We start from the raw sequence: 10690 nt of genomic DNA on the forward strand, positions 1-10690 counted from the left end.
TCTATCTCTATCTCTATCTCTATCTTTATCTCTATCGCCCTCTCTAACTCTATCTCTATTTCTATCTCTTTCTCTTCCTCTATCTCTATTTCTATCTGTATCTCTATCCTTGTCTATATCTCTATCTCTATCTCTACTTGTATCTCTATCTCTATCTCAATCTTTATCTCAATCTCTATCTTTATATGTATCTCAATCCATATCTCTATCGCTATTTGTATCTCTACCTTTATCTCAGTCTTTCTCTTTATGGTTCGCTCTCTATCTCTAATTCTATCTCTATCTGTATCTTTATCACCCTCTCTGTCTCTATCTCTATTTCTATATCTATCTCCATCTCTTTCTCTATCTTTATCTCTATTTCTTTATTTAACCTTTATCTCTATCTCTAATTCTATCCCTTTTTGCATATTTTTTTAATCTCATCTCTATGTCATTCTCTATCTATATCTCCATCTCACTGGCTTTCTCTATCTCTAATGTATCTCTCTCTTTATCTCTTTTTTATCTCTATGCCTACTTCTATTTCTGTCTCTATCTTTATCTCTACCTCTATCTCTATAGCTATCTCTATCTCTATTTTGGTCTCTATCCCTATTTTTTTTATTTTATGTCTATATCTTTTTCTACCTCTATCTTCTCTATCTCTATCTGATCTCTATATCAACTCTAGATTTAGCTATAGCTCTATCTCTATATATCTCTTTATCTTTATATCTTTTCTTCGTCAATGTCTCTATCTTTCTTTCTATCTATATCTTTACCTCTATCTCTATCTTTCTCTCTATCTCTACCTTTTATAGTATATTAACATTTATCTTAATCTTTCTCCCTTCTCTACCTTTTTCTTTCTCTCTTTCCCTACCTCTATCTTTCCCTCCATCTCTATCGCTATTTCTATCTCTATCGCTATTTCTATCTCTATCTTTATCTCTATCTCTATCTCAATCTTTATCTCTATCTCTATCTCTATCTATCTCTCTCTCTCTATCTCTATCTCTATCTCAATCTTTATCTCTATCTCTATCTCTATCTATATCTCTATCTCTATCTCTATCTCTATCTCTATCTCAATCTCTATCTCTATCTCTATCTCTATCTCTATCTATATCCCTGACTCTATCTCTATCTCTATCTCTTTCTCTATCTCTATATCTATATCTATATCTATCTCTATGTATCGTTGCCTCTATCTCTATCTGTATCTGTATCTCTATCTCTCTATATATCTCTATCTCTATCTCTATCTATCGTTATCACTATCTGTATCTGTATCTGTATCTCTATCTCTCTATATATCTCTATCTCTCTATATATCTCTATCTCTATCTCTATCTCTATCTTTATCTCTATCTATATCTCTATCTCTATCTCTATCTCTATCTCTATCTCTATCTCTATCTCTATCTCTATCTCTATCCCTGACTCTATCTCTATCTCTATCTCTTTCTCTATCTCTATATCTATATCTATATCTATCTCTATCTCTATCTCTATCTCTATCTCTATCTCTATCTCTATCTCTATCTCTATCTCTATCTCTATCTCTATCTCTATCTCTATCTCTATCTCTATCTCTATCTCTCTCTCTATCTCTATCTCTATCTCTATCTCTATCTCTATCTCTATCTCTCTCTCTCTATCTCTATCTCTCTCTCTCTATCTCTATCTCTATCTCTATCTCTATCTCTATCTCTATCTCTATCTCTATCGCTATATGTAGCTTTATCTCTATATTTATCGCTATCTTAATCTCTCTCTCTATCTCTATCACTATCTGTATCTGTATCTCTATCTTTATCTCTATCTCTATCTCTATCTCCATCTCTATCTCTATCTCTATCTCTATCTCTATTTCTATCTGTATCTTTATCTCTATCTCTAATTCTATCTCTATCTCTTCCTCTATCGCTACCTCTATCTCTATCTCCATCTCTATTTCTATCTCTATCTCTATGTCGATCTGGATCTCTATCACTATCTTTATCTCTATCTCTATCTCTATATCTATCTCTATCTCTATCCCTACTCTATGTATATCTCTATCTCTTTCTTTATCTCCATGTCTCTCTCTATCTTGATCTCCATTTCTATCTCTATCTCTATGTATCGTTGCCTCTATCTCTATCTGTATCTGTATCTCTATCTCTCTATATATCTCTATCTCTATCTCTATCTATCGTTATCTCTATCTGTATCTGTATCTGTATCTCTATCTCTCTATATATCTCTATCTCTCTATATATCTCTATCTCTATCTCTATCTCTATCTATATCGCTATCTCTATCTCTATTTTTATCTCTATCTCTATCTTTATCACTATCTTTATCTCTATCTCTATCTCTATCTCTATCTCTACTTCTATCTCTATCTCTAGCTCTACCTCTATCTCTATCTCGATCTCTATCTCATCTCTATCGCTATCTCTATCTCTATCTCTACCTCTATCTCTATCTCGATCTCTGATAATCTCAGTTTTGGGGTGTTTTTACGGGGTATTTATCGGTCTAATCGTGTGAGGACTGAGCTTATCTAACACAATTTATAACCTCACAGCCTTAGGGCAAGTGGGGTGTCGATCCATAGGGAGCAGGTAAATTCAGAGTATTTTCCTTTTTTTTTTTTCGAAGTATATTAAAACTCAGACTGCTAAGTTCAGTTCTATAATTCAGTTAAATTGTTATCAATTAGTTTCTACAAGTAAACTTTATAGAATTTAACTAAGCAGGTCAGTCAGCAGAGAATTTATCTGCTGACAGTGTATCTTTGCCCCTTGGGGCAAATAAGCAAGCACCCTGCGTGCAGGTAGGCCTGAACGCGCAGGCTTGCACGCGTTGCCAGCGCTCGCGGCGCTGCTCGGCGGCAGCTGCGCGCGCGTCTCATCGCGCTGTGAGCAGCGCTGCTGCGCGCTGGCGAGCTGCTGCGCGGGCGGTGCGCTGGGCGAGCCTGCTCGCGGCGGTGCTGCGCGCGGGCGAGCTTGCTCGCGGCGGTGCTGCGCGCGGGCGAGCCTGCTCGCGGCATTGCTGCGCGCGGGCGAGTCTGCTCGCTGCGCTGCTGCGCGCGGGCGAGCCTGCTCGCGGCGGTGCTGCGCGCGGGCGAGCCTACTCGCGGCAGCGCGCGGGCGAGCCTGCTCGCTGGCGGTGTTGCGCAGCGAGCTCTGCTGGCTGCCGCCGCAGGTGAGCTGTTGCAGCGCTGCTGCGTGCGGCGTTGTTCCCGCGGCTTGGATTGCTGGCAACCTAGGCTGTTGCCTGGGTTGCTAGCTGCTTGGAAGTTCTGCAGGGATGGATTTCACGATCTGATGTGGAGAACGATGGAATTTTTGCTAGAACAGAATGGAAAACGATTCAATCAACTATGAGATTCGAAATCAAGCATAACCAGAGGAACAACAGAAATTGGAAATGCTGAAGACACAGCTTGTGATCTTCAGCCCAACTCTGATTGTCTTAGAAGGGAGAAGAAGATTGCACTAAAACTGAAACGCTCACGCCTCCTTGTGTCACTCCTTCTGGGCAAGGCGACGATCGTCGTGCTCCAGCTACTCCTCAGCTTGCTTCTCTCCCAGCTCCAATGCTCATCAGCCTTGGAGGGTCTGCAAAATCCTTTCTCTCCAAGCCCTAGCTTCCTTGAGAGTAATTCTGGACAACCTCAAAATGAACTCTCAAGAGAGTATTTATAGGTTTCTCTTAACACATGCCCCGGGGGCATTTTCGGAATTTTCTTCTTCTTGAATTTTCGCCAACTCCTCTTGATTCTTGTCGTCCTCCTTTGGTTGTCATAACCTGTTTCTGAACTTACTAACCAAAAAATGTCAAATATAATCCACTTGATTCGAAGAATCAAGTGGGGTTAGTAATTTTATAAAATAATGCATATGCATGACAACTCACATGAATTAACTAAATATTCTTGATGCTTTGATACTTAAAAGTCTAAATATTCGATGACTTATTGAGAGTCATCAAACACCCCCCAACTTAGATCATTACTAGTCCCTTAGTAATGAAATGCAAGTGAGAAATAATGATGATCTCTAGTTGACTTTTGACGTTTGATAACTTTGACTCATGCTCTCGTCAAGGAGTGCTTTCATCAATTGAGCTTAGCCAACTTAGGGGAAAACCTTAGGATCTATTTCAGCCCTTCTACCTCAACTAAGTGCACTTCTAATTTATGGAGTACATATAGTAAGTACTTATTATATGGATTGGGTTGAGTCAACACCCCAAGCGTACTACTGAACGAGGCGTAGAGAGCGGTGCTACTGCTGGCTCAATACTATGGCTATAATAGCATCGGCTCAAACACATGGGAGACAGCTTTTCCACCTTTATTTTCATTAACATTTGCTGCTTGTTGGTCATGTTTGATGATAATCAATTTTTGGTTGCTATGATGCAAGCTTGTGCTTGTTTTGCGCAGTGCAGCTTCCACTTTGCATTTTATTGGCGCTTATCCACTACCCATGTGCCGTCCTTAGTAGACCGGCAGCTTATTTCCCCGAAGAGGTTTGTATCCCTCTTGGTTCAGGGAGCTTCACTCACGTCTTAATAATATTGCCAATGATCCAACACTAACCCTACTCTCCACTAAAGCTAAAAATTTCGTGCATGTAAGTGCTAACTCAACCCGAGGTGGATGGCAAGATGAGAGAAATATGATGGTAAGATATGGGACCGTAGTAGTACGAATCATTGTGCACCTAGCTAGGCTTATTTCACCTAGGATTCCCTAACTGGCCAGTCTTTAAATTCTAACACCCTTGAAAAGAGCCTTATTATCATGCATATCATTGTACAAGCATCTCCTAAGATCATCACATATCCATGGTTTGGTTGATGCAAAACGAAAAAAAATTCATGGATGATAGAGTAGTTATGCATGCAACTCTATTCCCCCCCCCCTCCATAAAAAAGGGCATGTTCCTACATGACGGAAAGTAAATAAGAGTAAGGGGAAATGGAGATCAAACCATGGAATGGAGAGCGGTGACCGGCCTTTGAGTTGTCCGTCTACGGTGTAGGTGAGCTTGGATAGGAATGGCTGCACATGGCGACGCAAACAAAAACGAAGAAAACAAAAGCAGAACCAAATAACAAAACAGAGAGAATAAGAAAGGAACAAAAATACGAATCAGATCATGTTACTACCATGCGGTGGTTTCTCTAAAGTGATATTCATGGGGCTTTGTAGATCTTCCTCTTCTAAATAAGGTTTGAGCCGTTGCCCATTAACAGTGAAATGCTTTTGAGATGTAGGATCTAAGATTGTGACCGCACCGTTCTCAAACACTTGTTGGACAATAAAGGGGCCATCCCATCTAGTTTTCAATTTCCCTGGGAAGAGTTTCAACCTAGAGTTGTAAAGCCATACTTTCTGGTTTTCTACAAAGACTCTTCTCCTTAAGCTTTTATCATGAAACGTTTTCATTTTGTCCTTGTAAATTCTCGAATTTTCATAAGCCTCATTTCGTAATTCTTCCAATTCATTCAACTGAAGAAGTCTATGTTTGCCGGCTTTATCTAGTTCCAGATTGAGCTTTCTAATAGCCCAAAGGGCTTTGTGTTCTAGCTCAAGAGGTAGGTGGCATGCCTTCCCAAAAATAAGTCGAAATGGGGACATGCCTAGAGGGGTTTTGTAGGCTGTCCTATAGGCCCATAATGCCTCGTCTAGCTTCCTAGACCAATCTTTACCATCAGGACGCACTATTTTTCTCAAGATTTTCTTGACTTCTCTATTGCACAATTCGACTTGGCCATTGGCTTGAGGGTGATAGGGGGTAGTGACCCGATGGTGGACACCAAACTTCTTAAGGAGTTTCCTAAAGTTGTAATTTGTAAAATGGAAACCTCCATCGCTAATGATGGCTCGTAGGCATCCATATCTATAGAAAATATTTTTCTCAATAAAATTGGTCACTACCTTACTGTCATTGGTTTTGGAGGGAATGGCTTCTACCCATTTGGAGACATAATCGACAGCCATCAAGATATACTCATATCCATGAGAGTTAGGAAAAGGACCCATAAAATCGATTCCCCATAGATCAAAAATTTCTACTTCTAGGATGGGTTGTAAGGGCATTCTATCCTTCTTGTTCATATTGATGGAGGCTTGGCATGCTAAACAGGTATTGTAAAATTTTTGGGCATCTTGAAATAAGGTAGGCCAAAAGAAACCCGATTCGACAATTTTATGTGTTGTTACCTTCGCTGAGTAGTGTCCTCCTCCAAGCTTTGCATGACAGAATTCCAGAATGCTTCGCTGCTCATTCTCGGGGACGCACCGCCTCAAGACTTGGTCTTGCCCTTGGTGAAACAGCTCCGGATCTTCCCAGAAATAAAATCTTGCATCTTTCAGCAGCTTCTTTCTCTCGTGGGATGTCCAACCTGTAGGAATTTTTCCTGCAACAAGAAAACTGACAATATGCGCGTACCAAGGAACCAATGTTCCTTGTGCGGTTAGGACGTGTTCATCAGGAAATGCATCATTTATTAGTTCAAGTTGGGCGCCTATGATTCGGGAGAGGTAATCGGCTACTACATTCTCACACCCTCTCTTATCCTTGATTTCCAAATCAAACTCCTGTATTAAAAGCACCCATCTAATAAGCCTAGGTTTGGCCTCCTTCTTTGTTAACAAATATCTAATAGCTGCATGATCAGAAAAAACAGTAATCTTACTACCTAGTAAATAAGACCTAAACTTTTCTAATGCAAAAATAATAGCTAACAGCTCCTTCTCGGTGGTGGTATAATTCAGTTGTGCGTCGACTAAGGTTCTGCTGGCGTAGTAGATGACCACGGGTTTCTTGTCAATTCGTTGACCTAACACTGCACCTACTGCAAAATCAGAAGCATCGCACATTAGTTCAAAAGGAAGGGTCCAATCGGGCCCTTGCAAGATAGGCGCATTTACTAAAGCTTCTTTCAATTTATCAAATGCATTTTTAGCTTCTAGTGTTAGTTCAAAATTATTGTTCTTAGACGATAAAAGATTTGTGAGAGGTTTAGAAATTTTAGCAAAGTCGAGAATAAAACGTCTATAGAAACCCGCATGGCCGAGGAAACCCCTAAGGATTTTTAGGTTGGTTGGAGGTAGAAGGCCCTGGATGATTTTGATCTTGGCCTTGTCCACTTCCAATCCACGGTTGCTTACCATGTGGCCCAGCACTACTCCCTCCTGCACTATGAAATGAGATTTTTCCCAACTTAGGACAAGGTTGGACTCAATGCACCTCTTTAATACTTTGGTGAGGCTTAGGAGGCAGTTTTCAAAGGTAGATCCAAATACAGAAAAATCGTCCATAAAGATTTCTAAACACTCTCCCACCAAATCGAAAAAGAGTGCATTCATACATCGCTGAAATGTGGCGGGAGCATTACATAGCCCGAAGGGCATACGCCTAAAGGCGTATGTCCCTACAGGACTCGTGAAGGTCGTCTTCTCTTGGTCATCTGGATGAATATTCACTTGGTTGTATCCTGAATAACCATCTAGAAAACAGAAATATTGTTGCCCTGACAGTTTTTCTAGTATTTGATCCATGAAGGGTAGTGGATAATGATCTTTCTTGGTCGTTTTGTTTAATTTCTTATAGTCAATGCACACACTCCATCCTGTGGTTAATCTCTTCTGCACCTCCTCCCCTTTTTCATTCACTTCTACTGTCACTCCAGACTTCTTTGGAACCATGTGTATGGGACTCACCCACCTACTATCGGAGATAGCGTATATAATTCCTGCATTTAACCACTTTAAAATCTCTTTCTCAAGGACTTCTCTCATGTAAGGGTTGAGCCTTCTTTGATGCTCTCTACAAGGTCTAGATTCCTCTTCCAAAAATATCCTATGTTCACATATTGAAGATGGAATTCCTCTAATATCATCAAACGTCCAACCTATTGAGTTCTTATGCTCTCTAAGTACCTTGAGCAAGTCTCCTTCATGTTTAGGAGTTAGTGATGAAGAAATGATTACATGTAGGGTTTTATTCTCATCTAGATATGCATATTTGAGGGATGAGAGTAAAGGTTTTAGTTCTAGGCCTACCTCCACTGAAGGGGAGTCCATGATCTCTTCATCTAGCTCTCTACCCTCTACATGTGAGACATATTCCTTTATCACTTCCTCCTCTCCTTCATCTTCTGTACACAGTTTTAATTCTTCATTACTTCCTAAGGGGCACTTCATCATTTTTGATATGTCAATTTGAACTCTCTCTTTCCCAATCTTAAATTCTACTGTTCCCTTCTCCCAATCCATAATTGTTTTCGCCGTGACTAAGAATGGTCTTCCTAAGATTATAGGAGCTAAACTAATGTTCCCCGATATCTTCACATCAGTCACTATAAAATCTACAGGTATTTCACAGTTCTCTACAGTGATCATGACATCAGTTAACCTTCCCTCAGGTTGAATAACAGTTCCGTCAGCTAGGAGTAAGTCCATATGTATTTCCTCCAACTCTCCAAACCCACACTCCTCATATAAGGCTGTTGGAATGATACTTATGCTTGCTCCCGTATCTAATAAAACTTTAGAAAATGTGTTTCCTCCTATTTCACATGTAATGAAAGGGGCTCCGGGATCTCTCATTTTGATAGGGATGGCATTCAAAATGCTAGAGGCATTCTCAGAAAGTTTAACTACTTCCCTAGGCTTCCTAGTGGTGCAAGCATCCTTAAGGTATTTATTTAGGGAGGGTGCACACCTAAGCATGTCTTCTACAGTAACAGTCATGGTGGCTCTTTTAAAATTCTCTAATAACCTATGTTCATAATCAAGGACAGGTTTTTTTCTATTCAAAGCTGAAGGGTAAGGAACATCTTGCCCACTTGTAGAAGGTAGAGGTTCTTCCGCGTAGGGAAGATCCTCTCTTTCTTCCTCTCTTGGCTCATTCCCCTTCCTAGAATTCTCTCCAGAATTCTGATAAGGGTCCTGAAGTTCCTTTCCATTTCTCAACTTTGAGATTGCCAGAACTTCAGGATCTTCTCCATTCATCTCATCATGAGTGGAGTGTTGCACATGATGTAAGTTGCATGGGTTAATTACAGGTTTCGTGGGAAATTTATAAGATGTGCAAGGGAGTTCTGTAATTATACCTTGGTGTTCAGAAGGTGCAGGCCTAAAGCTCTCCAACAGCTTCCTCATTTGTTCCTGGGATTCCAACATCTGCTTCGTCTGAAATTCCATCATGACCTGCATCCGCATCTCCATCTCCGCTCGCAACTTTTGGTTTTGCTTCTCTATCATATCTGAAATGACGGGGGTGAATGTAGAAAAATCAGGCTGGTTGTGAGAGGGAACCTGATACTGCTGCTGGGGCCTGGACTGGAACTGTTGTCTTTGTTGGAATGGAGGTTGAGCTGCCGACTTACTCCCTTGGTGGAAGGTCTCTCCATTTGGAAAATTCGGCCTCTTTTGCCCTGCCCATGGTTGCTGCGGTTGGTTTAAGGCTTTCACCTCTTCTTCCATGGCTTGGCAGGCTCCGTCTTCATGTTCCCTGCTGAAACAGAGAGAGCAAATTTTGGCCTTAACGATGGGGGAGTTACCTAAGAAAATGTTCTTCAAGGTGGAGGTGAGCTCCTCCAATTTCTGGTTGGTTTCTCTTAAACCCGCTTGCAGCTCGCCCTCCTTAGCATTAACTTGCAGAACTCCTGCTCTCTTGGGCTGCAGGTTCCTCCCATTCTGACTTGCTCCAATCTCTTGAGGTCAGTTTCTACAACTCTCTCCAAAATATCAAACACTTCATCCTCATATGCGGTATAGAAAGTTCCCCTGGAGGCTAAGTTAACCTTATTTTTCATGAAATCTGATAAAGATTCATAGAAAATTTGGGCTAACTGACAGTGTTCAATTCCATGATGGGGACATTTCCTCACCAAGTCATTGAACCTCTCCCATGACTCACTAAAAGCCTCACCTTCATGGGGATGAAAGTTATGAATTTCTCTTCGGTAAAAATTAGTTTTAGAGGGAGGGTAAAATTTCTGCAGAAATTTTCCCTGCATCTCTTCCCAAGAGTTGAACGTGATTCCTAGATTGCGATACCATGAAAATGCTTTATCTTTTAAGGTAAGAGGAAAATAATTCATTTTCAAAATTTCTGTAGATAGTCCAGGAACGTTTTGGGAAGAACATCTAATATGAAAATCATTGAGGAATTCTAAAGGATTCTATGCAGGTAGTCCATTAAATTCAGGTAAAGAATTAATCAAAGCATTATCATATCTGAATAAAATACCTTCACCTATGTTCAGGTTGACATCGGTTTGTCGCAGGCTTCCCGACGGTGTCGACCTGTCCAGCATTGTTCTCCTTCTCTCATTCTGCTGATGTCTCTCTTCTGCCATTGTTTCCTGCTGAATTTCAGGTTCCGTAACTGTAGATTCTGGAGTTGCGTCGCATGCAACGTTCTCTGTAGATCTTTCACCAGCCCTTGAACGAGTCACTACCATAGAACTTCAGCAAAGAATTAGAAAGACAATAAGTTGAGGATTTCAAGTCCCGCAGCTTTAGGAGAAGGAATTATAGATAACTGAAAACACAGAAACAAAAATTCTATTGTAATACCGTGCTCCCCGGCAATGGCGCCAGTTGATAATCTCAGTTTTGGGGTGTTTTTACGGGGTATTTATTGGTCTAATCGTGTGAGGACTGAGCTTATCTAACACAATTTATAACCTC

At 40.6% G+C, this 10690-nt stretch overlaps 1 non-coding gene across 1 annotated transcript; it reads left to right on the top strand.

Annotated features, from left to right (window-relative positions):
* The first annotated feature begins 9859 nt into the window (after positions 1-9859).
* LOC144703971 (small nucleolar RNA R71) lies at positions 9860-9968 on the top strand. Its single transcript, XR_013581679.1, has one exon. It is a non-coding gene; the product is annotated as a small nucleolar RNA R71 (small nucleolar RNA).
* The last annotated feature ends 722 nt before the right edge of the window (positions 9969-10690 follow it).

This window comes from Wolffia australiana, chromosome 5, assembly GCF_029677425.1.
Source record: "Wolffia australiana isolate 7733 chromosome 5, ASM2967742v1".
Lineage (NCBI taxonomy): Eukaryota > Viridiplantae > Streptophyta > Magnoliopsida > Alismatales > Araceae > Wolffia > Wolffia australiana.